The sequence below is a fragment of the Hemiscyllium ocellatum genome, chromosome 12 (genome assembly GCF_020745735.1).
Source record: "Hemiscyllium ocellatum isolate sHemOce1 chromosome 12, sHemOce1.pat.X.cur, whole genome shotgun sequence".
In the NCBI taxonomy this organism is placed as follows: domain Eukaryota; kingdom Metazoa; phylum Chordata; class Chondrichthyes; order Orectolobiformes; family Hemiscylliidae; genus Hemiscyllium; species Hemiscyllium ocellatum.
In genome coordinates this window covers 72,403,409-72,429,996 of record NC_083412.1, presented here as the reverse complement: position 1 = coordinate 72,429,996, position 26,588 = coordinate 72,403,409, and the positions used below count along the sequence as shown (strand labels likewise).

The window sequence follows — 26,588 nt, the reverse complement described above, 5'->3', positions numbered from 1 at the left end:
AGACATTATGCTTTAGAAGAAATACCACAATGATACCAGATTTTAAAGGGTGTATTTATGAGAACAGCTTACATAAATGTTGTGTTTCCTTGAATTTGAAATGTTAAAGAATGCTTATAGTATTTAACATCATGAAAGGATTAGATGATGCAGAAAAGTGAAACTATTTGCTCAGATTGGGTAATCCTAAAAGGGAAGGATTTCTTAAAAAAAAATCTGGATCTGAAGTCAGAGATCTCTTTTTTTTGCACTGTGGAATTTAGATTTTATAGTGGAAATACAGAATTTACTTTCCTAAAATATTGGGGATGCTAAGTAAGTTAAAATATTCAAGACTATTTGATACATTTTTACTGAGCTAAGGTGTAAAAAAAGGATATGGATTTAAGTCAGGTAAATGACATTTTTTGGTAGGCCAGGCTCATGGGCCTGAATGCCTATTCCTGTTCTTAATTTCTTATGTATTTGTGAATGAATCTCATGTGGTGTCACACATGGGATGTTGAGAACAGTTTTTAGACAGCCAGTTAGAGAAAAGGTGGATGAAATTAAGATAAGAGGGGATGAAGTTAAGATGCAAAAGGGTCCAGAGAGGCAATTTTTTCAAGCACGGGGTGGTGTGTATCTAGAAATGAGTTGCAAGAGGTGGTGGTGGGAGCAAGCACATTCTCATCTTTTAAGGAACATTTCGACTGGTAACATGGATGGGATACGTATGGATGGATATGGACCAAATGCAGGCAAATCAGACTAGCTTAAATTGTGAAAACTGGGCAGTGTGGGCAAGTTGAACCGAAGGGCCTGTTTACATGCTGTCGACCTCAATTTTAAAAAAAATGGTAGGAATAGAATGGAGAGAGCTAAAGAGGGGGAATGGGGATAGGAGAAAAATAGCAGCATTAATCAGGGAGAAGGGAAAGGTAATTTTGCATTCATAACAAATTAACAATGAGAACAAATATATGTCAACACTGAAATAATTTCTTTTTCACATAGCACATGTGTTGTACATTCCCTGTTTTTCACACACGTGGTGTTGACATGTGGAGTGAGAGTTCTTCAGCTGGGTTTTGATGCTGCCCATGTGCACGAGCTGGCCTCCTACCGGCTCACCACTTCCCGCGTCCTTTGGTTCCCATGGAAACGGAGATGGTTTCATCCTCGGCGCGGCGGTTTCGACACTGACAGGAGAGCCCGAGGACTCAACTTAAAATAAGCTAATAACACAGATGCGGCGCGGGGAAGGGGAGGGGTGTTTTGTTGCGTTTCTGTCAATGATTTATTTTTTAATAATCGGAGCTGGGACAGATTGTTTAGTGTGGAATGTGTTGCCGGTGTTAGGGGGGGTTAGGTTGAGTGTAGCAGCCACATTGCCCGGGAGAGGAAGAGGAGGACAGGCCGGACTCTGACTCAGGTACCAGGGATGGGAGGGAATCTCTCTGTCCGATTGTCAGATAGCGCCTGGAAACCACACTCCCAGGAGATTTCAACCCAACAGTGTGGTTGCTAGAGTGTGGCCCAGAATTAGGCCACTGCAGGGGCACAAACACAGGCTTAAGAGGAAACTCTCCAGGTCATTTAAAAACAAATATACCACAATATTATGCATGTGTTATTTTTTGTTCCATGGAGATGCACTTTATTTCTCTGTGGTATTTCCATATCCAAATGCACTAATTCAAAACTTTTTTGACACCTTGTGACAATTATTTCTCTCTCAGTCTGATGTTTGGGGATTGTGTGCCTGTCCAGATACTACACTGAGTTCCGTTAATACTGATTCATCTGAAACTGCTTCGGGAGGAGGTATCACGATATTCAAAAAGAATGTGTCAGGAGGTGAAATGCTACAAATCATAGTAGGTCAGGCAGTGTTCGTGGAGAGAGAACAAGCTAACGTTTCGACTCGAGGTAACTGTTCTTCAGAGCCACGTTGACTTGCTCACGCTGTATAGATGCTACCTGATCGTTGTGATTTCCAGCATTTTTTGTTTTCAGTATAGATTCTGGCATCTGCAGTAATTCGCTTCTACAATGTTAAAAATCACACAACACCAGGTTATAGTCCAACAGGTTTAATTGGAAGCACACTAGCTTTCGGAGTGTCGCTCCTTCATCAGGTGGTAGTGGAGGGCTCAATCCTAACGCAGAATTTATAGCAAAAATTTACAGTGTGATGTAACTGAAATTATACATTGAAAAATTGATTGTTAAGCCTTTTATCTGTTAGAATACTGTGATAGTTTCACTTCTTTCATGTGTAAATCACAAAACTTTTTTTTAAAAAGTCGCATTCTCGGGTTAGCTGTTAACAATGGTGATAGCTAGACAATATGTTGAAGGTGTTGGCCTCCTGTGTTCTCTGTCTATGCCATGATTTTTAGATTGATTCTAATCTAAAAAGTGGGATAACGGAGTTCTGCATGAATGTATGCAGTTTTTGAGCAAAATACAATGTAACCCTGCAAGTACAAATTCACCCCACAAAATATATGTGTGCATGTGGGTCTTTGTCTGTTTGTGTGTGTGTCTGTCTGTCTGTCTGGGTTGGTGGTTGAGAGTATGATAAAGTGTATGTATGTGTGTGTAGTTACTGCAGAATGTCTTAAGTCTGTGAAGGGGGTGCATGTGAGAGTGTGGGATTGTGTGTGTCTGTAAGGGTGTGTGTGGGTATCTGTGTGCGCGTCTGTGTATATGTGTGTCCGTGTGTATAGGAGTGCCTGTGTGTGTGTGTAGGAGTATCTGTGTGTGTGTATATAGTGCAATGGTGCTCACCTGTAATGTGACATGAACTCAAGGTCCCGGTTGAAGCCCTCCCTATGGGTACCGAACTTAGCTATCAGCCTCTGCTCGGCGACTTTTCTCTTCTGCCTGTCCCAAAGTCCACCTTGGAGTATGGTCACCCGAAGATATGAGGTCGAATGTCCTAGACCACTGAAGTGTTCCCCAACTGGGAGGGAACACTCCTATCTGTTGATAGTTGTGCGGCGTCCATTCATCCATTGTTGTAGCCTTTGCTCGGTTTCCCCAATGTACCATGCCTCCGGGCATCCTTACCTACAATGTATAAGATAGACAACGTTGGCTGAGTCACATAAGTACCTGTCATTTACAAGGTGGGAGGTGTCCCCACGCATAATAGTGGTATCTATGTCCACACTCTGACACGTCTTGCAATGCCTACTGTTATCCTGAGAGCCGGGCAGCTTGCTACGAACGATGATCTGTTTGAGGTTTGGTGGTTGTTTAAAGGCAAGTAGTGGAGGTGTTGGGAAGGTCTTGGTGAGGTGCTCATCCTCATTGATAATGTGTTGCAGGTCACGAAGAACATGGCGTAATTTTTCAGCTCCTCGGAAGTACTGAACAACGAAGGGTACCCTATTGGTTGCAGCACATGTCTGCCTCCTGAGGAGGTCATTACGGTTCCTTGCTGTGGCAAGTCGGAACTGGCGGTCGATGAGTTGGGCATTGTACCCTGTTCTTGTGAGGGCATCCCTGAGTACTTCCAGGTGTCCATCATGTTCCTTCTCATCTGAGCAGATCCAGTGTTTGCGTGGGGCTTGTCCATAGGGGATGGCTGTTTTAATATGTTTTGGGTGGAAGCTGGAGAAGTGTAGCATTGTGAGGTTGTCTGTAGGTTTGCGGTAGAGTGTGGTGCTGAGGTGTCCATCCTTGATGGAGATGCATGTGCCCAAGGATGATCAGATAGTCAAGAGTAGTCCATGGTGAGTTTGATGGTGGGATGAAACTTGTTGATGTCACTGTGTGGTTTTATCAGTGACTCCTCGCCATGGGTCCAGAGGAAGAAAATGTTGTCAATGTACCTGGTGTATAATGTTTGTTGGAGATCCTGCATAGAGAAGAAGTCTTGTTCGAACCTGTGCATAAAAATATTGGCATATTGGGGTGCAAATTTGGTCCCTACGGCTGTTCCATGTGTCTGGGTGAAGAACTGGTTGTCAAAGGTGAAGATGTTGTGATCAAGGATAAAGCGGATGAGTTGTAGGATGGTGTTTGGAGATTGGCAGTTGTTGGTGTTGAGTACTGAGGCTGTTGCCGCGATGCAGTCATTGTGGGGGATGCTGGTGTAGAGTGCGGAAATGTCCATTGTGATGAGGAATGTTCCCGGTTCGACTGGTTCATGGGTGCTGAGTTTCTGTAGGAAATCCGTAGTGTCGCGACAGAAGCTGGAGATCCCCTGTACAATAGGTTTCAAGATGCCTTCAACATAGCTGGAGAGATTCTTGCACAGGGTCCCATTGCCTGACACGATGGGACGTCCTGGTGTGTTGGCTTTGTGTACCTTTGGAAGGCAGTAGAAGTTGTCTACATGAGAAGTACGTGGGATGAGGGCTCGTAGGGAACACTGAAGGTCTGGATCCAAAGTTCTGATCAGTGTGTTTAATTCATGGGTGTGTTCTTTGATCGAATCAGGTGGTCGTTGCCTGTAGTGTTCCTGGTTCCTTGTAGTAATCTGATCTATTCTGAATGACAGTGGCTCCTCCTTTTATCTGCTGGTTTGATGACAATGTTGTGATTGGTTTTGAGAGCCAGGATGGCATTGCATTGTGAACGGGTGATGTTTTGCTCTACCTTGTGGGTACGGCTGATGAATCTGGCATTTATACATTTCCAGACAGTTTGAGCATACATGTCAAGCTCAGGGCAGCGGCCCTCTGGTGGGGTCCAAGTTGACACCTTCTTTGGTCGCTACTCTACAGATCCCTGTGATGACTGTTCCAGTTCATCAGTGGGCTCATTGGGATCACTGCTGGATCACACTGATTTTTAACTTTGTACACCCCAGTCCAACACCGGCATCTCCATATCACTTCTACAATGTGTTAGTCTTCTCGAACTGGGACTGGCATAACTGGAGAGCAATCTGCTGAACCCTTATCAGGATATCCGCTACTTCTCATGGTTATCAAGTAAGGAATTGTAAAGCCTTTGCTTGATTCTCCTAGACCCCAAATGTTGAAGGTGATTTGAAATGGCTACTCCAAATGCAGAGTTTCCTCTTAATGTTTGTGGTTGATTTTATGTTGGTAAAATGATTTAAATATTAAATAAAAATTCAACATTTGTATGCATGTAATGAATTTGATTCAAGTAGGATCTCAGTGTGAGGAAAAGAGGGTGCTCCTTTTTGGTTTCCATTTCCAGTTGCAGCTGAATGTTTTTCCTTATTTTCTAAACTGGGAAACTGGCTTACTATAACTCTAATGATTAGTCCTTAAACAAATAAATAAAAAGGTTAGCCAGACATGGCAGTGCTTGTTGTAATTACAATATGTAAGAGTTTTGGAGAGCATTTCAATCCCCATACAAGCAAATCGATGGTAAGTATCTGCACCTTGAGCGACATTGGCTCAGAGTGTTAGGTGGAATCTGAACTGCAAACATTTTGAGATGTTGAGAGAGAGAAAGTTATCTGGAGTTTTTGTTCTTGGAGGTAGTCACAACATTTAGAACATAGAACATTACAGTGCAGTACAGGCCCTTCGGCCCTTGATGTTGCGCCAACCTGTCATACCAATCTGAAGCCTATCTAACCTGCACTATTCCATGTGCGTCCATATGCTTGTCCAATAACGACTCAAATGTACCTAAAGTTGCTAAATCTACTTCAGTTGCAGGCAAAGCATTCCATGCCCTTACTACTCTGAGTAGTAAAACCTTACAGTTACAGATAAAGTAAAACCTTACAATTTGTCAATGGTCAGGACAGGATGGTGTGAATGTAAGCGTGGAGTTTCGGGATTTAGTGACTGTGGAATCACAGAATTGTTATAGAAAGGGATCATTTGGTCAAGCATGTCTGCACCAACTCTTCACCTGAATGCCCTGCCTTTTACCTATGCTCTTACTCATTCTTTTCTGTTTAAGTAATAATACAATCCCTTTTGACTGCCTCTAGTGAACCTGCACTCGTCACACTTTAAGGCAGTGCATTACAGGCCTGAGCCACTAGTGTGAAAAAGTTTGTTCTCACCTTGTGTTTATATCTTTTGCAGCTCACTATAAATCTGAGTCTTCTCATTCTTGATTCTTTTACGACAAAATATAGTTTCTCCCAGCTTACTGTATTCAATTCCCTCAACATGAAAACATCTATCAGATTTCTTCCTCGCTTTCTTCTCTTCAAGATGAACAGTTCCAACTTCTGCAATCTGTCCTTGTAACTGAATGTTCTAATCCCTGGAAATATTTATGTGAATCTCTTCTGCATTCTCTCCAAAGTGTTCAAATGCCTCCTACAGTGATGCCCAGACTGTACACAGCACTTTAAGTGAGGTATAATAGGTGACCTTTGAGTTCATTATTACTTCCTTTTTCTGGTGCTCTGTCCCTAACTGATAAAGCCCAGCATACTATGTACTTTATTAACCGGTCTCTCCATGTGTCCTACTACCTTCGATGATCTGTCTATTCCTGTACCCTCTTTAGAATTGTACTTTATATTATTTAGTCTTTCAGTGTTCTTCATGTTAACTTAAATCTATGTGTTGAACTTCCTCTGCCACCAATCTGCCCAGGCAACCGTCGTTTGAAGTTGTACACTGTCCTCAAGGTTTACAATGCTTTGCAGTTTCATATAACCTGTCGTCTTGATGATGGAGGATTCTTGGTACTTGTTACCTACTTGGATGACAGGAAGGATTGCAGAGTGGGTGGACAAACTGACCAGAGCACAATAGTCCAGGGAACTCATTCAAGTAGGGATTGGAGAAGTGAAAAGGAATGTGGCTATGATGGCTATCAGTGTAGTCATGGGAATGAATACTGTCTTCTGGAACCATAACTTGGTGTTCTGAAAATTGTGTTGCCAGCCAGTGGCAGGTTTAAATATAAATAGTTGAGGCTGGAGATCAAGTGATATGTGAAGAATCCCATTGTTGTGTTCATGGAGGAACCAGTGACCTAGCTAGAACTAGGAATAATGTTCTGCTGAAAAGTTTAGGGATATTGGGGTCAAATTAAAATCCCAAATCCAGGAAAGTAAAAAATTATAGATTGTTACCTGTGCCATGGATGAATTAGTGTAGGATCAAGGAGATCAAGAGAATTAAATTGTTCAAAGATTGGTCTGGAACTGAGGAGTTTTGATTCATTGCAGCAGTACTGGAGGCACTGGCACCAGTACCTGAGAAGTAGGGAACTGTCTTGTTTGGACGAGCTTCACATAAACTAGGATGGGATGATCATCCTGGTGAATCATAAAACTAGGGCTGTGGATAGGGTTTCAGCTGTGGGAGAGGTCAGGTGAAGGTAAATTTAGATTTAAAAATGTCAAGGTGTCAATAGCAGTGTAATGATTTGTGCAGAATGTGATAGGAAGGGACAGAGAGTATAACAGTATTAATCTATTTGTAATTCTTGTCCATAAATAAATTAAAATTTATTTTTATTTGAGTACGTGAAGCATGTGTAACAAAATGGTGATACAAATAGAGATAAATAAGTTTAATGTAATACTGTTGGGAAGTGATGGTTGCACAGGGGCTAAGTTTAGAAGGGAAATAACTATTACACTGTCCACAATATTTCAAAAAGATGGAATGGAAAAGGAGGAGGAGTATCTAAGACTTGATGACCTATATTCTTGGGATCTGAAAGAAACAGTGGATGTAGTGGCTATGATTTTCCAAAACTCCTCAGATTCTAGAATGCTCCGAGTTGATTAAGGTGATGTTAGAACCCTCACTGATTTTTCATTATTGTTATTTTATTCTTTTATCAGCTCCCTATTTCCCAGGTACTAGTTGGTGACCAGTGAGTTAATACATGGGAATTGCTGCCAGCAAGCCTGGAAATAATCATAAAAATACAAAAGTTTAAAATTAAGTAAACGTATAAATATAAATAAAGATACAAATGAGATCAGTCTCTACTATCATTGCAGTTTTGAAGAATCTCTTTCTGAAGTGAAGTGCTTTAAGCAGATTTAGTGGCTTTTTTTGTTGAATAGTTAAGGTGCATACCATAAGTGCACTGTAGAACAAGTTCTGGGAGTGAATGGATGTGTCTTTATTTTCCCTTTACAGTGTAGTATTTTGCTGCAGTTTGAACATGCCTGCATTGTGGTGTTCAAATTAGATTACTTTCCTTACAGGGGAGAAACAGTCCCTTAGGCCGAACCAATCCACACCGACCCTCTGTAGAGTAAACCACCCAGACCCATTTCCCTCTGACTAAGTACCTAACACTGTGGGGAATTTAACCTGCACATCTTTGGACTATGGGAGGAAACAGGAGCACCCGGTGCAAACTTCACATAGACAGTTGCCTGAGGCCGGAATCGAACCTGGGACCCTGGTGCTGTGAGGCAGCAGTGCTAACCACTGAGCCACCATGCCACTAGTTGACATTTCTCGAAATGGCTATTTCCAACAAGTTTAATCACAATTGAATGAAATGGCCACAAATGTTAATTTTGATAAATCATTGTTTCATAAAGCAAGGTAGGTTAGGGTGGAATTCCTTGTGCTGTCTCTCTTGAATTGAATTTCACATTGCAGAAGTTTTTGAGGGTTCAGTGGACAATCCTGGAATCTTTAGATTATTTCATAACCTTTTGCAATTACATTTTAAGATTACACAGTCTGATTGTCCGCTTTTGGCTGGATCCACAAGAGAAGTCAAGTGGTTTCTGGGAATCATTTTGTATGATTCCTTGTGTTTTTTTATAAACATAGTTTAGCTTTCTTTCCAAAACATTGAATATAATCACACATTTGTGACACTAATTACACTTTCTGTCAGCTGTGGCTCCATCTTAGCACTCCTGCTTCTGATTCAGAAGATTGTGAGTTCTAGCACATTTGAACACACAAATCTAGATGAATACTCCATTGCACTACTTCGGAATTAGGAACATGGGACTGGGATATCATAGCAATTACAGAAACATGACTCAAGCATGGACAGGACTGGCAGCTTTATGTTCCAGGATACAAATGCTACAGGAAGGACAGAAAGGGAGGCAAGAGAGGAGGGGGAGTGGTGATTTTGAGAAGGGATAACATTACAGCTGTACTAAGGGAGCATATTAGACTATAAAACCATAAATCATAGGAGTGGAAGAAAGGCCATTCAGCCTATCGAATCCACTCTGCCATTCAATCAATCTGATGAACATTTCAACACCACTCTCCTCGTATCCCTTAATTCTGTGCGAGATTAAGAATTTATCAGTCTCTGCCTTGAAGACGTTTAACGTCCCGGCCTCCACTGCACTCCGTGACAATGAATTCCACAGACCCACCACTCTGGCTGAAGAAATGTCTCCCCATTTCCATTTTAAATTGACCCCCTCTAATTTTAAGGCTGTGCTTATGGGTCCTAGTATCCCTGCTGACGGAAACAAATCCCCAGCGTCCACCCTTTCTAAGCCATGTATTTTCTTGTAAATTTCTACTGGATCTCCTCTCAACCTTCTAAACTCGTAATGAAACCAATCCCAGGATCCTCAGCTGTTCATCGTATGTTAGGCCTACCATTCCAGGGATCATCAGTGTGAATCTCTGCTGGACACGCTCCAATGCCAGTATATCTGTCGTGAGGTATTCGGCCCAAAACTGGATACGATATTCTAAATGGGGCCTAACCAGAGCTTTATAAAGTCTCAGTAGCACATCGCTGCTTTTACATTCCAACCCTCTTAAGATAAATGACATTACATTTGCTTTCTTAACCATGGGCTCAACCTGCAAGTCAACCTTTAGAGAATCGTGGACTAGCACTCCCAGATCCCTTTGTACTTTGGCTTTTGGAATTTTCTCATCGTTTAGAAAATAGTCAGTTCCCGTATTTTTCTTTCTGAAGTGCAAGACCTCACATTTGTTCACATTTAATTTCATCAGTCAAATCTTCGGTCACTCTCCTAAACTGTCTAAATCTTTCTGCAGCCTCTGCACCTCCTCAGAACTATCTGCCTGTTCGCCTAACTTATTTGGGTGGAACTGAGAAATAAGAAAGAGATGATCACCTTATTGGGATTGTATTATAGACCCCCTAACAGTCAGCAGGAAATTGCGAAACAGATCTGTAAGGAAATCTCCGTTGTCTGTAAGAATTATTGGGTGGTTATGGTCGGGGATTTAACTTTGCAAACATCGACTGGGACTGCCATAGTGTAAAGGGTTTAGATGGAGAGGAATTTATTAAGTATATACAAGAAAATTTTCTGATTCAGTACGTGGATGTACTGATGAGAGAAAGTGTAAAACCTGACCTACTCTTGGGAAACAAGGCAGGGCGGGTGACTGAGGTGTCACCTGAGGGAGCACTTCGGGACCAGTGACTATAATTCTATTAGTTTTAAAATAGTGGTGGAAGATGATAGGCCAGATCGAAGAGTTGTAAGCCTAAATTGGAAAAAGGCCAATTTTGATGGTTTTAGGCAAGAACTTTCAAAACCAGATTGGAGAGGGGGGCAGATGTTCGCAGGTAAAGGGACAACTGGAAAGTGGAAAATATGTCAGGTGTAGACAGGATAGATGGAGTGAATCCCTAGACTATAAAGGCAGTGGGCGTATACTTAAGAGGGAAATCAGGAGAGCAAATGGGGGACATGTGATAGCTTCAGCAAATAGAATTAAAGAGAATCCAAAGGGTTTTTACAAATATATTAAGAACAAAAGGGTAACTAGATAGAGAATAGGGCCCAAAGGAGAAAGTGAGGACTGCAGATGCTGGAGATCAGAGCTGAAAATATGTTGCTGGAAAAGCACGCAGGTCAGACAGCATCCAAGGAGCAGGAGAATCGATGTTTTGGGCATAAGCCCTTCAGGAATGAGGAAGGTGTGCCAAGCAGGCTAAGATAAAAGGTAGGGAGGAGGGACTTGGGAGGGGCGTTGGGATGTGTTAGGTGGAAGGAGGTTAAGTGAGGGTAATAGGCCGGAGAGGGGGTGGGGGCGGAGAGGTTGGGAAGAAGATTGCAGGTCAAGAAGGCGGTGCTGAGTCTGAGGGTTTGGACTGAGATGAGGTGGGGGGAGGGGAAATGAGAAATCTGCATTCATCCCTTGTGGTTGGAGGGTTCCTAGGCGGAAGATGAGGCGCTCTTCCTCCAGGCGTCGTGTTGCCATTATCTGGCGATGGAGGAGGCCAAGGACCTGCATGTCCTTGGCAGAGTGGGAAGGGTACTTAAAGTGTTCAGTCATGGGGCAGTTGGGTTGGTTGGTGCAGGTGTCCCAGAAGTGTTCTCTGAAATGTTCCGCAAGTAGGCGGCCTGTCTCCCCAATGTAGAGGAGGCCACATTGGGTGCAGCAGATGCAGTAAATGATGTGTGTGGAGGTACAGGTGAATTTGTGACGGATATGGAAGGATCCCTTGGAGCCTTGGAGAGGAGTGAGGGGGGGGTGTGGGCGCAAGTTTTGCATTTCTTGCGGTTGCAGGGGAAGGTGCCGAGAGTGGAGGTTGGGTTCATGGGGGAGTGTGGACCTGATGAGGGAGTCGCGGAGGGAGTGGTCTTTCCAGAACGCTGATAGGAGAGGGGAGGGAAATATATCCTTGGTGGTGGGGTCTGTTTGGAAGTGGCGGAAATGACGAAGGATGATACGATGTATCTGGAGGTTGGTGGGGTGGTAGTGAGGACCAGTGGGGTTCTGACCCGGTGGCGATTGGAGGGGCAGGGTTCAAGGGTGGAGGAGTGAAGGAGATGCAGTGGAGGGCATCGTCTACCATGTTTGAGGGGAAATTGCGGTCTTTGAAGAAGGAGGCCATCTGGGTTGTTCGGTATTGGAATTGGTCCTCCTGAGAGCAGATGTGGCGGAGGCGAAAGAATTGGGAATATGGATGACGTTTTTACAGGAGGCAGGGTGGGAGGAGATATAATCTAGGTAGCTGTGGGAATCGGTTTATAGTAAATGTCCGTGTTGAGTTGGTCGCCCGAGATAGAAATGGAGAGATCTAGGAAGGGGAGGGAGGAGTCTGAGATGATCCAGGTAAATTTGAGGTCGGGGTGGAAGGTGTTAGTAAAGTGGGTGAACTGTTCAACCTCCTCCTGGGAGCACGAGTAGCGCCGATACAGTCATTGGTGTAGCGGACGAAAAGGTGGGGGTTGGTTCCAGTATAGCTGCGGAAGATGAACTGTCCCACATATCCGACGAAGAGTCAGGCATAGCTGGGGCCCGTGCCGGTGCCCATGGCTACTCCTTTGGTTTGGAGGAAGTGGGAAGATTGGAAAGAGAAGTTGTTCAGAGTGAGGACCAGTTCAGTCAGTCGAAGGAGAGTGTCAGTGGAAGGGTACTGGTTGGGTCAGCGGGAAAGGAAGAAACAGTAGGCTTTGAGGCCTTCGTGATGGGGGATGGAGGTGTATAGGGACTGGATGTCCATGGTGAAGATAAGACGTTGGGGGCCAGGGAAGCAAAAATCATGGAGGAGGTGGAGGGCGTGGGTGATGTCCCGAACATAGGTGGGGAGTTCTTGGACTAAGGCAAACAGGGCGGCATGGTGGCACAGCGGATAGCACTGCTGCCTCACAGCGCCAGAGACCCGGGTTAAATTCCCGCCATGTCTGCGTGGGTTTCCTCCGGATGCTCCGGTTTCCTCCCACAGTCCAAAGATGTGCGGGTCAGGTGAATTGGCCATGCTAAATTGCCCGTAGTGTTAGGTAAGGAGTGAATGTAGGGGTATGGGTGGGTCGGTGTGGACTTGTTGGGCCGAAGGGCCTGTTTCCACACTGTAAGTAATCTAATCTAATCTAAAGGACCGTGTCGAAGTATGCAGAGATGAGTTCAGTGGGGCAGGAGCAGGCTGAGACAATGGGTCGGCCGGTGCAGTCAGGTTTGTTGATTTTGGGCAGGAGGTAGAAACGGGCGGTGTGGGGTTGTGGGACTGTGAGGTTGGAGGTAGTGGATGGGAGATCCCCTGAGGTGATGAGGTTATGGATGGTCTGGGAGATGATGGTTTCGTGGTGGGAGGTGGGGTCATGGTCAAGGGGCAGTAGGAGGAGGTGCCCGCGAGCTGGCGTTTAACCACAGCAATGTACAGATCGGTGCGCCCTTGTCTGTCGGTTTGATAGTGAGGTTGGGGTTGGAGCGAGAGAGTAGAGGGCTGCGAGGGTGAGAGGTTGGAGTGGGTGAGAGGGGTGGAGAGGTTGAGGCCGTCAATGTCGTGGCGGTAGTTGGCTATGAAGAGATCGGGGAGGGGTAAGAGGCCAGCACAGGGTGTCCACGTGGATGGGGTGTGTTGGGGGCGGGAGAAGGGGTCATCAGAGGGTGGGCGAGAATAGGGCCCCTCAAAGATGAGCAAGGCAGCCTTTGTGTGGAGAAGTAGGAGATACTAAGCGAGTATTTTGCGTCAGTGCTTACTGTGGAAAAGGACACGGAAGATATAGAAAGTAGGGAATTAGATGGTGATATCTTGAAAAAACGTCCATATTACAGAGGAGGAAGTGCTGGCTGTCTTGAAACACATAAAAGTGGATAAATCCCCAGGACCTGATCAGTGTACTCTACAACTCTGTGAGAAACTAGGGAAGTGATTGCTGGGCCTCTTGCTGAGATATTTGTATCATCAATAGTCACAGGTGAAGTGCTGAAAGACTAGAAGTTGGCTAACGTGGTGCCACTATTTAGGAAAGGTGGTAAGGACAAACCAAGGAACTGTAGACCGGTGAGGATCAACTAGGAGAAAGTGAGGACTGCAGATGCTGGAGACCAGAGTTGGAAAGTATGGTGCTGGAAAAGTGTAGCAGGCCAGGCAGCATCCGAGGAGCAGGAGAATCGACGTTTCGGGCATAAGCCCTTCTTCATTCCTGAAGAAAGGCTTATGCCCGAAACGTCGATTCTCCTGCTCCTCAAATGCTGCCTGGCCTGCTGCGCTTTTCCAGCACCACACTTTCCAACTGTAGACCGGTGAGCCTGACGTTGGTGGTGGGCAAATTGTCAGGGAATCCTGAGGTACAGGGTGTGCGTGTATTTGGAAAGGCAAGGACTGATTAGTGATAGTCAACATGGCTTTGTGTGTGGAAAATCATGTGAGTTTTGTGAAAAAGTAACAAAAAGGATAGATAGAGACAGAGTGGTAGATGTGATCTATATGGGCTTCAGTAAGGCGTTCGACAAGGTTCCTCGTGGGAGACTATTTAGCAAGTTTAGATCTCATGGAGATCTAGCCATTTGGGTACAAAATTGGCTCAATCTAGAAGACAGAGGGTAGTGGTAGAGGGTTGTTTTTCAGACTGGAGGCCTAAGATCAGTGGAGTGCCACAAGGATCAGTGCCGGGTCCCCTGCTTTTCGTCATTTATATAAATGATTTGGATGTGAGCATAAGAGATATAGTTAGTAAGTTTGCAGATGGAGGTGCAGTGGACAGCGAAGAAGGTTACCTCTGATTACAACAGGATCTTGATCAGTTGGGCCAATGGGCTGAGGAGTGGCAGATGGAGTTTAATTTAGATAAATGCGAGGTGCTGCATTTTGGTAAAGCAAATCTTAGCAGGACTTATACACTTAATGGTAAGGTCCTGGCGAGTTTGCTGAACAAAGAGACCTTGAAGTGTAGATTCATAGTTCTTTAAAAGTAGAGTTGTAGGTAGCTAGGATAGTGAAGAAGGTGTTTGGTATCTTTTCCTTTATTGGTCAGAGTATTGAGTACAGGAGTTGGAAGGTCATGTTGCACCTGCACAGGACATTGATTAGACCAGTTATAGAATATTGTGTGCAATTCTGGTCTCCTTTCTATTGGAAGGATGTTGTGAAACTTGAAAGGGTTCAGAAAAGATTTGCAAGGATGTTGTCAGGATTGGAGGATGAGCTATAAGGAGAGGTTGAATAGTCTAGGGCTTTTTCCCTGGAGTGTTGGAGGCTGAGGGGTGACCTTATAGAGGGTTATAAAATCATGAGGGTAAATAGACAAGGTCTTTTTCCTGAGGTGGGGGAGTCCAGAACTAGAGGGCATAGGTTTAGGGTGAGAGGGAAAAGGTATAAAAGAGACCTAAAGGGCAACATTTTCACGTAGAGGATGATGTGTATGTGGAATGGGCTGCCAGAGGAAGTGTTGGAGTCTGGTACAATTGCAACATTTAAAAGGCATAGGCATCTGGATGGGTATATGAATAGGAAGGGTTTGGAGGCATATGGGCTATGGGCCATGGGCTGGCAGGTGGGACTAGATTGTGTTGGCTTATCTGTTTGGCATGGGCAAGTTGGACCAAAGGGTCTCTTTCTGTGCTGTTATTATCCATATGACTCTAAATGCTGCATTGTTGGAGGGGTCATCTTTAGAATTAAACATCAAACTAAGGTCTTTCCTTCTCAGTGCAACTTAAAAGATACCTTGTCATCATTTGAACAAGCTGAAAATGTGTTGCTGGAAATTTCATTTGAACAAGAGCAGGCAGTTTCCTTCAAGTATCCTGACAGTGTTTATCTCTTAACCAATGCCATTGAAACAAATTAACTTTTTATTATCATTTTAGTTTGCGGGATCTTGCTCTGCAGAAATTCTGCCATATCGCCTACATTTTAACAGTATGAACAACAACAAATACTGTAAAGCACTTGTTAACTAGGTGTAAAGTGTTTTGAATATCCTGATCGTGATGGGCTTTTACGCTCTAAGTCTTTCTAACATGAATTTACTGCCAATTTTCTCCACAGTTTCTCCCTTTGCTATGTTGTGTTTTCATTTGTTTGTGTATAGTTGTTAATTCCCTGCCTTCTGAAAGGGCGTCTGTGTTTTGGCTTTGCAGCCATTTGACTTGAACAATACTGCTTTCACCTGTTAACTCTGGGCACTTTCAAAACTACTCCCTGTACTTTGGAAATGTTCCTCAGCCATGTGTGATGTTTCAAAACTTGCAGAAAATATGACAAACACATCGTTGTGGCTCTGATTGAATTCTAGTCTGTCCACCCAACCATATGAAATTAGATCAGTTTTCTGCTGTTGAGCAGAAATGGATGGCATCAAAAAGCTTGTAAAAGGATCAGTTGAGACACAGTATTGGAATGGCGTAGAAGGAACATGTCAAGAGTTTGAGCAAAAGCAAGATTTGGAATGTAGACCCTTTCTTGGAATCAAGTCGAATAGTATATTTTAAATAAATTTGTAACAGAGTTCTCTAATTGAGTTCTGAAGAAGGATCACTGAACTGAATGTTGACTCTGCTTTCTCTCCACAGATGTTCTCAGACCTCCTGAGTTTCTCCAGCAATTGCAATTTTTGTGTTAGATTTCCAAGATCTTTGTTCTTTGTTTCATTCTATTCTCTGTATTAATTCCTGGATCGTAGCTGATTAACTTGGAGGGGTTTGTGTAGTACGCCTCCATCTGAGCCAGAAGCTTTGGGTTCAAGTCCCACCCCAGGATGTTGACCAAAAAAGGTATGTTCATAATGGAGCCAGTTAGGTCAAGTGTCAACCTGTGAATCCTTCTAATAAGTACCAATGGCAGGTAGTAAAAACAGCAGAAACCCTGGCCAGCCATGTGATGGAAAGTATATTGGAATCTTTATTATCATTTTTCTCTATAGCTCCAGACTTCAATATGCATGAAAACATTCATGTTGCTGCAGCAACCCAGACTCCCTTCATGAACTATAACACCTCACCACCATCTTCTTCACTTCATTTTACAAACACAGCAAGATTCTACAACAGCAATGAGATAAGTGATCTGTTTAACTAGTTTACTGGTGTTGATTGAGGAATAAATGTTGCTCAGACCACCAGGCAACTCCCTGGTCTTTTCTAAATAGGGCCATGTAATGTTTTACATCCCAGTGGGATATTTCAGTTGAATGTATAATCTGAAAGATGGATCTTTGAAAGGTCAGCAAAACCCCAGTACTGCATTGAAACATCAGTTTAAGTTGTATGCTCAAATCTCTGAAGTAGGATTTGAACCTTTACCTTTCCGACCTTGTGATAGATGAGTCTCTGAGTCGAGGCTGACTGATTTGGATTCTGAAAGTTTACAATTTTTGTCTAACTTGGAAATGCATATGTGTATGTTAACCTTTTGTCCTCCATCGATGGTCTCTCCATCTCATATCTTGTTTTGCTTGTATTATCTTTTTCATACTCCCAAGTTGGGAATGTGTAAAAAGTATTAATAATCTATGTAATTTAGAACCAAAAAACTGATAATTGAAAGACATTTAATCAAATGAATAGCATGGGGAAAATGAGCAAAATAGATGTATTGTCACTTGCTACTCAAAGGAATCACTTACAGTAAAATTAATTACCAATATTATTGCAAAATGGTTTGACAGCAGATTATTAGCCTGTTTTAGACTGTGACCAGTCATCTATTCACTTGTTCTTTGGCTGGGAACAGTTTACTCAGCATAGATGAAGATCTTCCTGCTTTTGAAGGTGTACAAAGGGCCAGTCTTGTCATTTTGTCAGGTGTGTTTGCAAGTATTTCCAGTTAGATATTTACGTACAGGCTAAACTATTTGTGTAGATTTGAGTTACCACTTTGGAGACTGTGTTTCTAGGAAGCTCAACATGATTTCATTTTCATATCCTATGCGTACTTGGTGGTAATCATTAGAGATGCCTGTTTGATTTCATTTATTCCAGGTGCAGTATGAAGTTATGAAAAATGTATATACACAGTTAGCCATCCACCAATCTTTCAGTTTTTCTCAACTCATTAGAGAGAGAGTGAGTAAGTGTAAAGCATGTGACTCCATGAAAAATTGCATGATTAGCTGCATAGAGTCGTGGAGCTGTACAGCATGAAAACACACACTTCAGCCTAACTCTTCCATGTGATCTCTTATCCTACATAAATCTAGTCCTATTTGCCAGCATTTGACCCATATCCCTCTAAACCCTTCCTATTCACATAATATTCAATTGCCTTTTAAATGTTATTAATATACCATTCCTGTGGCAGCTCATTCCATATAAACACTACCCTCTGTGTGAAAACATTGCTCCTGAGGTCCCTTTTAAATCTTTCCCCATTCACCTTAAATCTTTGCTCTCCAGTTTGGATTCCCCCATCCTATCCATGCCCCTCCTGATTTTATAAACTTTCATAAGGTCACTCCTTCCAACACTCCAAGGAAAATAGCCCCAGTGTATTCACCTCTCCCTGTAGCTCAACCTCTCTCTTCTAAGTTGCACAACATCCTTCCTATAGCAGCCTAAAGCTTTTGTTGATGATCTTTACCAAATCTAGTTTCACAGCGTGTCTTTATAAAGATTCTTTATTTATTCTATTCAGAGGCATGAAAGATAAAGTTAGCATAGTCTTACCAAGCCATAGGGCTGCTAACTCATTTGAGAGGAATAACTGCTGATGGTTTAAGCTGTATATCACCAAGCTTCAGGAAGGGAGATTGGGAAAGAGACTGCTTCATGGTAACTTCAGAATTTAACCCATGCTGTTGGTATTGCTCTCATTGCAAACCAGTTAACCCAACCAATCATTGTTTTATGTATAACTATGTAATAAATAGTTTTTTGATCTAAGACTGTAAATCCACTCTTCTCTATTTGCAATTTTTAAGAGAGTTAATTATCCAGGCTGCCTTCTGATGAAAACTTCTAGAAATGATTGTATTCATTGTAGATTAGTGGATGTGTGCAATGCAAGTGACCATTTTTGAGTGGGGAGATAACATGCAGTCAAAGAAGAAACTGCTTTTGTCTTTCATTATTTACTGTGAAAAATGTGTTTGCAGTAATGCGTATTTGCCAAAAGATGGTGGTGTTGTACTACATTTGAAAGGTGTTGCTGCCAAGTATTCTCAGAACATGGTAGGTACAACAACTTAAACACGAAAAATATATTTTGAGGATTTGTTTGGAAGAAGCAATATTTTCCAGTTTAGTTATTATCAATAAATTGTTTATTTTTGAAAATTAAATATTGATTACAGGTAATTTGAAGCAATGCTAGAAGATGCGAATGAATTCTGGTATCTCCACATTAACTTTTCAAGATATATCAGAAGAACATCATCTTTTCATAGACATATTAGGATCTGGTTGTAGAATGGATTTGATATACTTGTAATCCCTAGACACTAGTTGCATTCTTCTCTCATGCAACTGCCTGAGATTGAATCAGACCCTTTTGCAATTTTGGTGTCAGATCTGCACCATCACCAAGACTGCTTGTTTTTACCTTTGTAACATAGCTTGATTCTGTACCTGCCTCAGCTCAACTGTTCTTGTAGCCATAATCCATAGGTTGGTTAACTCTAGAGCTGACAAATCCAGTGTTCTACTGCCCTGTTTACAATTTTTTTTACCCCTGTCAATTTGCGGTGATCCAGCATCCAGTTGCCAATGTCATAACTTGGACCAAGTCCTACCCTGTACTCATTGACGAATTTCTGCTCCCTATTCTGCAATACATGGATTTTAAAATTCATTTATGTTTTCAAAGCTTTCCATAGTCTTGCCACTTTCTAGCTCTCAAATGTCCTTCAGCCACACAGCCTTATGGAATGTCAGTGTTGCTCCATTTCTAGTGTCTGGGAGATCTTGATTTTAGTCATTCCATCATTGGTGGTCATACCATTGTCTGTCTTTGCCCTAGGCCCAGTAATTACCTCGTTAAACCTTTCTTCCTTTTCAAACATTCTTCATAATCCATTTCTTTCTGGTTCAGTGTCAGATTTTGATACACAATGCTCCTATTAAGCCATTAATGGTTTATTATATTAGAGGTGCTTTATAAAAGAATTTGTTATTGCAGCAGTTATAATGGCATATTACCATCCACTTTATTAACAGTCTGGTTAGGGTGTGACAAAGGGAGGGTAATAGAAACAGAAATGTTTTGTCAATGTCTCAGCATCTTTGTATGTTTTTTGAGGTGGGTATGATGCATAACAATTTGGGTGAGAGATTGTGAGCTGCCATCAGTCTAGTTTGATTTGCTTTTATTTTGGGCGGCATTGTGGCACAGAGGTTAGCATTGTTGCTTTGCAGCGCCAGGGACCCAGGTTTAATTCCAGCCTCAGGTGACTATCTGTGTGGCGTTTGCACATTCTCGTCATGTCTGCGTATGTTTCCTCCGCATGCTCAGTTTCCTCCCACAGTTCAAAGATGTGCAAATTAGGTGAATTGGCCATGCTTAATTGCCCATGGTGCTCAGGGATGTGTAGGTTAGATGTATTAGTGAGGGGTAAATGTAGAGTAATAAGGATCTGGGTGGGTCAATCTTCGGAAATTTAGTGTGGACTTGTTGGGCCAAAAATGGCCAATTTCCACACTGTAGGGATTCTGTAATTCTATGAAACTAGGCAAAATGCATTGAAGACAAATTGTGTAATTTTTTTCAAAAATGGTGTAACATTGCGAAGTAACTGCAAATTAGAGCCAGCCTCCTTTTGTAGGGAAAAGGAAGAAACTAAGAGGAATCAGAAGATCATATTTTTAAAATATTTCTAATATATATTCTGCACCTGTGCAAAATCAAATTCCGATGTACAATGGGTAAACAATAAACATCAAAATGTAGAGTGAATGTATTGCAACATCAGACAACTTTCTTTTTAACGTTAAATACATTTGTGCAGATAGATCTGTTGTTGTGATTTAATGAATTGAGCCATAGACAATTTTTTGTTATCTACACTGTGGTCACTTTAGAATCATAATTTTAAAACTTTCCTGTTCCTTGGCAAAATTATTTTGGTCCGTAATGTGCAATGGTCATCTTATTTGTCATTTTGAGTGCATTTTTAAAAGAAATCTGCATTTTTAAAGAAGATTTAGATTGCCCAAATTTTGTGCTTAAATTGACTTGACTCAGTGTTTCCAGTTCTAAAAAAATTACATTGAAAATCCGATGTTAAAGTTGGTGTTTAAGGGAGATAACAGGTTATCACTTGCCAGCTGTAAAGGTAGTAAGAGTCCCATGTGCCTTCTTTTCATAAAGGCCTGATGAATTGCCTGTCAGGCAAGTCTCCTTGGGTATAGAAATTCTGCTTCCTGAGAGATGCTACACAGTTGGGATGGATAATTCTTTATATCTCGGCAATGCCACAGCATAGAAGATAGCTGCTGCTGTAACTATGCCTGTGTCGGACCTAAGATCACTGATTGACCCAGACATGTTACTGTTTGTGGGGTGGGGCCTGTGGGGAGAGAGGTTTAGCAACCAGGGCAGGAGGCTTTTCTCAGTTCCCTCTTGCCCATGCTGGGTTGCCTGCACTGAGTGCCTTTTAACAATGGATCCCCACCTCCAAAGGAGCACACAAGCAATCCTTTTCAAGCCTCTTGCATGAGAAGGTCTCCACCAGTCATTGGGTGAATTACAGCAGCAATGGGCCGAGACCCTTAGTTGAAAAATATTCATTTAGTCACAACATAATTTGGATGGTGGTAAGGCCCTTCCTGCCTATTCAATGCCCTATTCCCTTACCATAATCTTGGTGCAGGGGACGTTAAATTCTGTCCTCATTTGAGGTTGTTTGAAAACATCTGAGATAAATTTGTAATGGAATTAGATATGAGACATCAGTATTATAATTATAGAAGAAGACCATTTGGCCCATCAAGTCCACATTGACCCTCTGAAGAGCATCGCACCCATATACTTTGTGTCATTTCCTAAAACCAGAATGATATAATCAACTTTTTCTCTCTTCTCACCTTGTGATAAACGTAGTACACTTAGGACTCTGCAGAATTAACAATTATCCAGACGGTTTATTCAGATTTTATGACAGACTGTCATACTGTTTTCGCACATAGTGGAAAACTCAAGTAACTTGCTTCTATTGCACATTAAAATGAATACAAAGGACTTTGCACCCTTTAGCACCTTGTTACTTTGTTTGCAAACAAAAACTTTACATTTTGCCAAAAGTAGCCATCATATTGAAATTAGATGTAACACTTGTTGCCTGTTTTCTTACAGGTTGAGTTTCTGACTGTAGCTCAGATTTCGAGATGAGTCTTTCAGGTGTCCTAAACAACTTTATTGTACTGGATCTTGGTTTAGGGATGCGAGTTGGAATTGAACGTTGTACTGTGTGCTCCTGTGCAACCTGAAGGAAAAATGTATAGAACAGAATTAGAATTGAAAGTTGGTAGCAATAGTTATATGTAACATAGTTTGCCAAAATAAAAAATTAACTGAGTCTTCAGTTTCCTTTGTAAATCTGATGCTGAGCTTCAGGGGGTGAAATAAGATAATTTTCAAATAAAGCTTTTTATAGTACTGTGTAATCTGAACTGTTGATACACAGCATGAGGGTTAAGACATTTCAGATTGCACTTGACCACTCATTTCAGAAACTTATTGTTTTATTGGAATGCATGGTACTTTGTGATTTTGATACTTCTGTTGAAAGCTTTCCACTTCCAAAGCTGTTCAATGCTTTTTTCATAATTTTTGATGTTATGAACAAGTGTTATCCTGAAATTTTGGCTAATATAGTGTATATATACTTGTATGCGCAGTTGGTGGGATCGGGGTTAAGTTGTGACCTATGTATAGTTTTTGAAAAAGGATCTGTTAAATGCAGTTAAATATGTTAATGCAACATATAAGCAAAACAGTTTTGACTGCTGGATAATATATTATGACTGGTATTTATTTTCTTGCACAATGGGAACTGAAACTGTCTTGCTGTTGATTGCCTATAAATACTTGAAAGGATCTCAATTATAACTTGTTGTTATAGCATTTGATTAATTCAACAGCTTGAAAAGTATTCTACCAGTGCTATGAGTAGACCCAGTGTACTAAAATTATAATCAGAAGTGTGATAGCTTGTTGTCATCAAGAATGAGGTGTAATTGGTTCAAATGTAGTGTTCCACTATAGGAGTGGTAATGTAGATACACATTGACTTGCCAGTGTGCAAGTTCATTGTACAACTGTTCTGTGCTATTGAAATTTTAATAGCATCTGTGAACGATACTGTACAGGTTAACTGGCAAATCAGTTGACTTAGTAATGCATGCACTTAATACAAAGTGTAACAAGTTAAAATTATGGCTGTCAAATTAGTATGTGGTCAGAAGTCACATCACACCAGTTTATAGTCCAACAGGTTTTATTTGAAATCACAAGCTTTCGAAGTGTTGCTCTGTTAGGACATAGAACAGTACAGGCCCTCCGGCCCACAATATTGTGCTGAGCATTTATCTGGCTATCCACTCTGTCTCTGCCTCTCATTACCTTGTACACCTCTGTCAAGTCATCTCTCATCCTTCTTCTTTCCAGTTCACTCAACCTCTCTTCATAAGACAAGCCCTCTAATCCAGTCAACATCCTGATAAATCTCATCTGCACCCTCTCTAAAGCACCTACATTCTTCCTATAATGAGGCGACCAGAACTGGACACAATATTCCAAGTGTGGTCTAATCAGGGTTTTATAAAGCTGCAACAAAACCTCATGGCTCTTAAACTCAATCCTCCTGTTAATGAAAGCCAAAACAGCATATGCTTTCTTAACAACCCTATCAAAGTGAATGGCAACTTTGAGGAATCTGTGTACGTGGACTCTAAGATCCCGCTGTTCCTCCACACTGCCAAGAATCCTATCTTTAACTTTGTATTCAGCATTCAAATTCGATCTTCCGAAATGAATCACTTCGCATTTATCCAGGTTGAAATCTATCTGCCACTTCTCAGCATAGCTCTGCATCCTGTCAGTGTCTTGTAACCTGCAATAGCCTTCAACACTCGAGAACACCATTGACCTTTGTGTCATCGGCAAATTTACTAACCCATCTTTCCACTTCTTCATCCGAGTCATTTATAAAAACTACAAAGACCAGAATCCCAAGAACAAATCTCTGTGGGGCACAACTGATCACTGACCTCCAGGCAGAATACCTTCCATCCAGTACCATTCGCTGTCTTCTTTCAGCCAGCCAATTCTGTATCCAGACAGCAAAATTTTCCTGGATCCCATACTTCCCAACTTTCTGAATGAGTCTACTGTGGGGAACCTTATCAAATGCCTTACTGAAATCAATACATATCACATCCACTGCTCAATCTTCATCAACTTGTCTCGTCACATCTTCAACGAACTCAATAAGGCTTGTGAAGCATGACCTGCCACTCACCAAGCCATGCTGACTATCTTTAATCAAACTATGTTTTTCCAAATACTCATAAATCCAATTTCTCAGAATCCTTGCCAGGACCTTACTTACCACAGACATTAGACCTCCAGGTATGTAATTCCCAGGATTTTCCTATTCCCTTTCTTGAATAGAGGAACAATATTTGCCTACCTCCAATCATCTGGTATTACTCCCGTGGAGAGTAAGGATGCAAAGCTCATCGCCAGAGGTGCAACAACCTCATTCCTCACTTCCCATAGCAACCTTGGAGAAATCTGGTTTGGCAATAGGGACTTATCTATTGCGATGCTTCCCAGAATTTCCAGCACCTCCTCTTTTTTAATATCAATTTGTTCAAGCCTATTAACTTGATCCATGGTGTTCTCACTATCAAAAAGGTCCCTCTCTCTAGTGAACACTGAAGCAAAAAAATCATTTAGGGCCTCCCCTACCTCTTCAGACACCAGGCACAAGTTCCCTTTACCATCCCTGATCAGCCCTACCATCTCTTTGATCGTTTTCTTATTCCTCACATAAGTGTTGAATGCCTTTAGGTTTTCCCTAATCGTTCTCGCCTAGTCATTTTGTGCCCCCTCCTAGCTCTCCTCAGTCCATTTTTGAGTTCTTTCCTAGTTACCCTGTAATCCTCTAAAGCTGTACCAGATCCTTGCTTCCTCAATCTTAAGTAAGCTTCCTTCTTCCTCTTTTTTAATATAGATATTTTTATTGAAAATTTAACATGTTTTTAACAAGTTTACAAGTAAAAAACCCCAAGTATAAACATTGATATACAATTAAATCTTAAATAAATAATAACCAAAATCTATTAAACAGAAAAAAGAGATACCGAGAAAAAAATAGACAAAACTCAGCTAACTACTAATCTAACCTACAGCTAACCAGACTGTATGATTAAATCTCTTACGTTATTCAAGAAAAGAAAAAAAAACGACGGATAACACAGAAATTGAGTCATAAAGTACATGCTTGGAATGTGTTAACATCAAATCGTAACAAAACCCGTATTCGTGCGGGATTCCTCTCCCAAGGGCCCCCAGACCAGCCAGGTTCGCCATCTCAATTAGATAAAAGCTCTTGTTAGAATGGCCGAAATATCTATATTTGTGTAATTCAAGTAGGGCTGCCATATTTTATGGAACAATTCGGTTTTTTGGTGCACCATATTTGTAAGGAAGTCAAGGAGAATATATTCCTTGATTATTTTGTGCCAGTTTGAAAATCCAAGAGCGCCCTCAGCCACCCAGTTTACCAAAATATTTTCCCTTGCACAGAAAGACAGAATAGAAAATAATCTCTCCCTATGCATATCCAGGGAGGTTAAGTTTGAAAAGCATAAAAGGAGAAATACTGGATCCACTGTAATTTCCGTTCCCAAGATTTCTGTCTGAGCATTTGCTACTTTAGTCCAATCTCTACAGATCTTATGACAGGTCCATAAGCAATGTACAAGAGTGCCCACCTCTATTTTATATTTGGAACACATTAGAGATGCTCCTGCCTTAAACTTTGCCAATCGGTCTGGTGCTATATGGGTCCTATGAAGTATATTCAACTGAATGGCCTGAGTTCTGTTGCAGATGAAGATTTTTCTGGCATTTTCCCAAATGTCATTCCACATTTCTATAGGGATTTCCAGCCCCAAATCATGATCCCATGTTTTAAGCAGATTGTCCATATCTTCCGATACTTCATCATGTAATAAATGATAAAGAGTGCTGACTGAAGGTACCCCCATTAGCCATAACACTCTAAGTTCTCTATCTGATTTATAAAGACTATCTAATAGCGTAGTCTTCTTCTGTATATAATCTCGAATTTGGAAGTATTGAAAGAGATCACCATTAGGTAATCTAAAATGTTGATGCAGCTGTTCAAAAGACATCAGGACCCCTTCCTTAAATAGATCCCCTAAACAGGAGATACCCCTGGATCTCCAGAGTTTGAAAGTGACATCTATTAGCCCCGGTTGAAACCCTCATGCCCCCACTATTGGAGTATAAGGGGATGTTTTATGTGAATTGCCCTCATTTTACCACATTATATTCCAAGCTTTAATTGTATTTAGTATTACAGGGATTTTACAGTGATCCGTGATGATTTTCCTCTTGTCTGAACATAAGAGATTAATAAGTGGGCATTTTACTTGAGAAGCCTCGTAAATAGCAATGGTAAGAGAGGACATCCCTGATGGCAGCCCCTACCCACACTGAAGCTATCCGAGCCTAATCCATTAGTAATCACAATTGCTTTGGGATCATTATATACTGTTGAGACCCATTTGGCAAACACCTTTCCAATGTGTAAAACAGATATGACCGCTCAGCCCTGTCGAATGCGTTTTCCGCGTCTAATGAGACTATTACTCCCGGTATCTTTCCCTGATGGCAGGCTTGACTCACATTCAAAGTCCTTCTAATATTATTGGATGATCTACGGCCCTTAATAAACCCCGTCTGATCCTCCTTTATGATGTATGGCCATACCCTTTCTAGCCTCAATGCTAATGTTTTAGAAAGAATTTTAAAATCTACATTTAGCAAGGATATTGGTCTGT

The 26,588-nt window shown here is 41.7% G+C and overlaps 1 protein-coding gene across 2 annotated transcripts in view; it reads left to right on the top strand.

Annotated features, from left to right (window-relative positions):
* Positions 1–1,350: 1,350 nt before the first annotated feature.
* cmss1 (cms1 ribosomal small subunit homolog) overlaps positions 1,351–26,588 on the top strand; it is a 366,499-nt gene continuing 341,261 nt past the window's right edge. Inside the window, exon 1 of one of the 2 annotated variants that reach the window (XM_060833691.1) lies at positions 1,351–1,414. The gene's annotated coding sequence lies outside the window, so the exon portion shown is untranslated. The remainder of the gene's footprint in view (positions 1,415–26,588) is intronic. The other variant, XM_060833692.1, reaches the window with a different exon arrangement.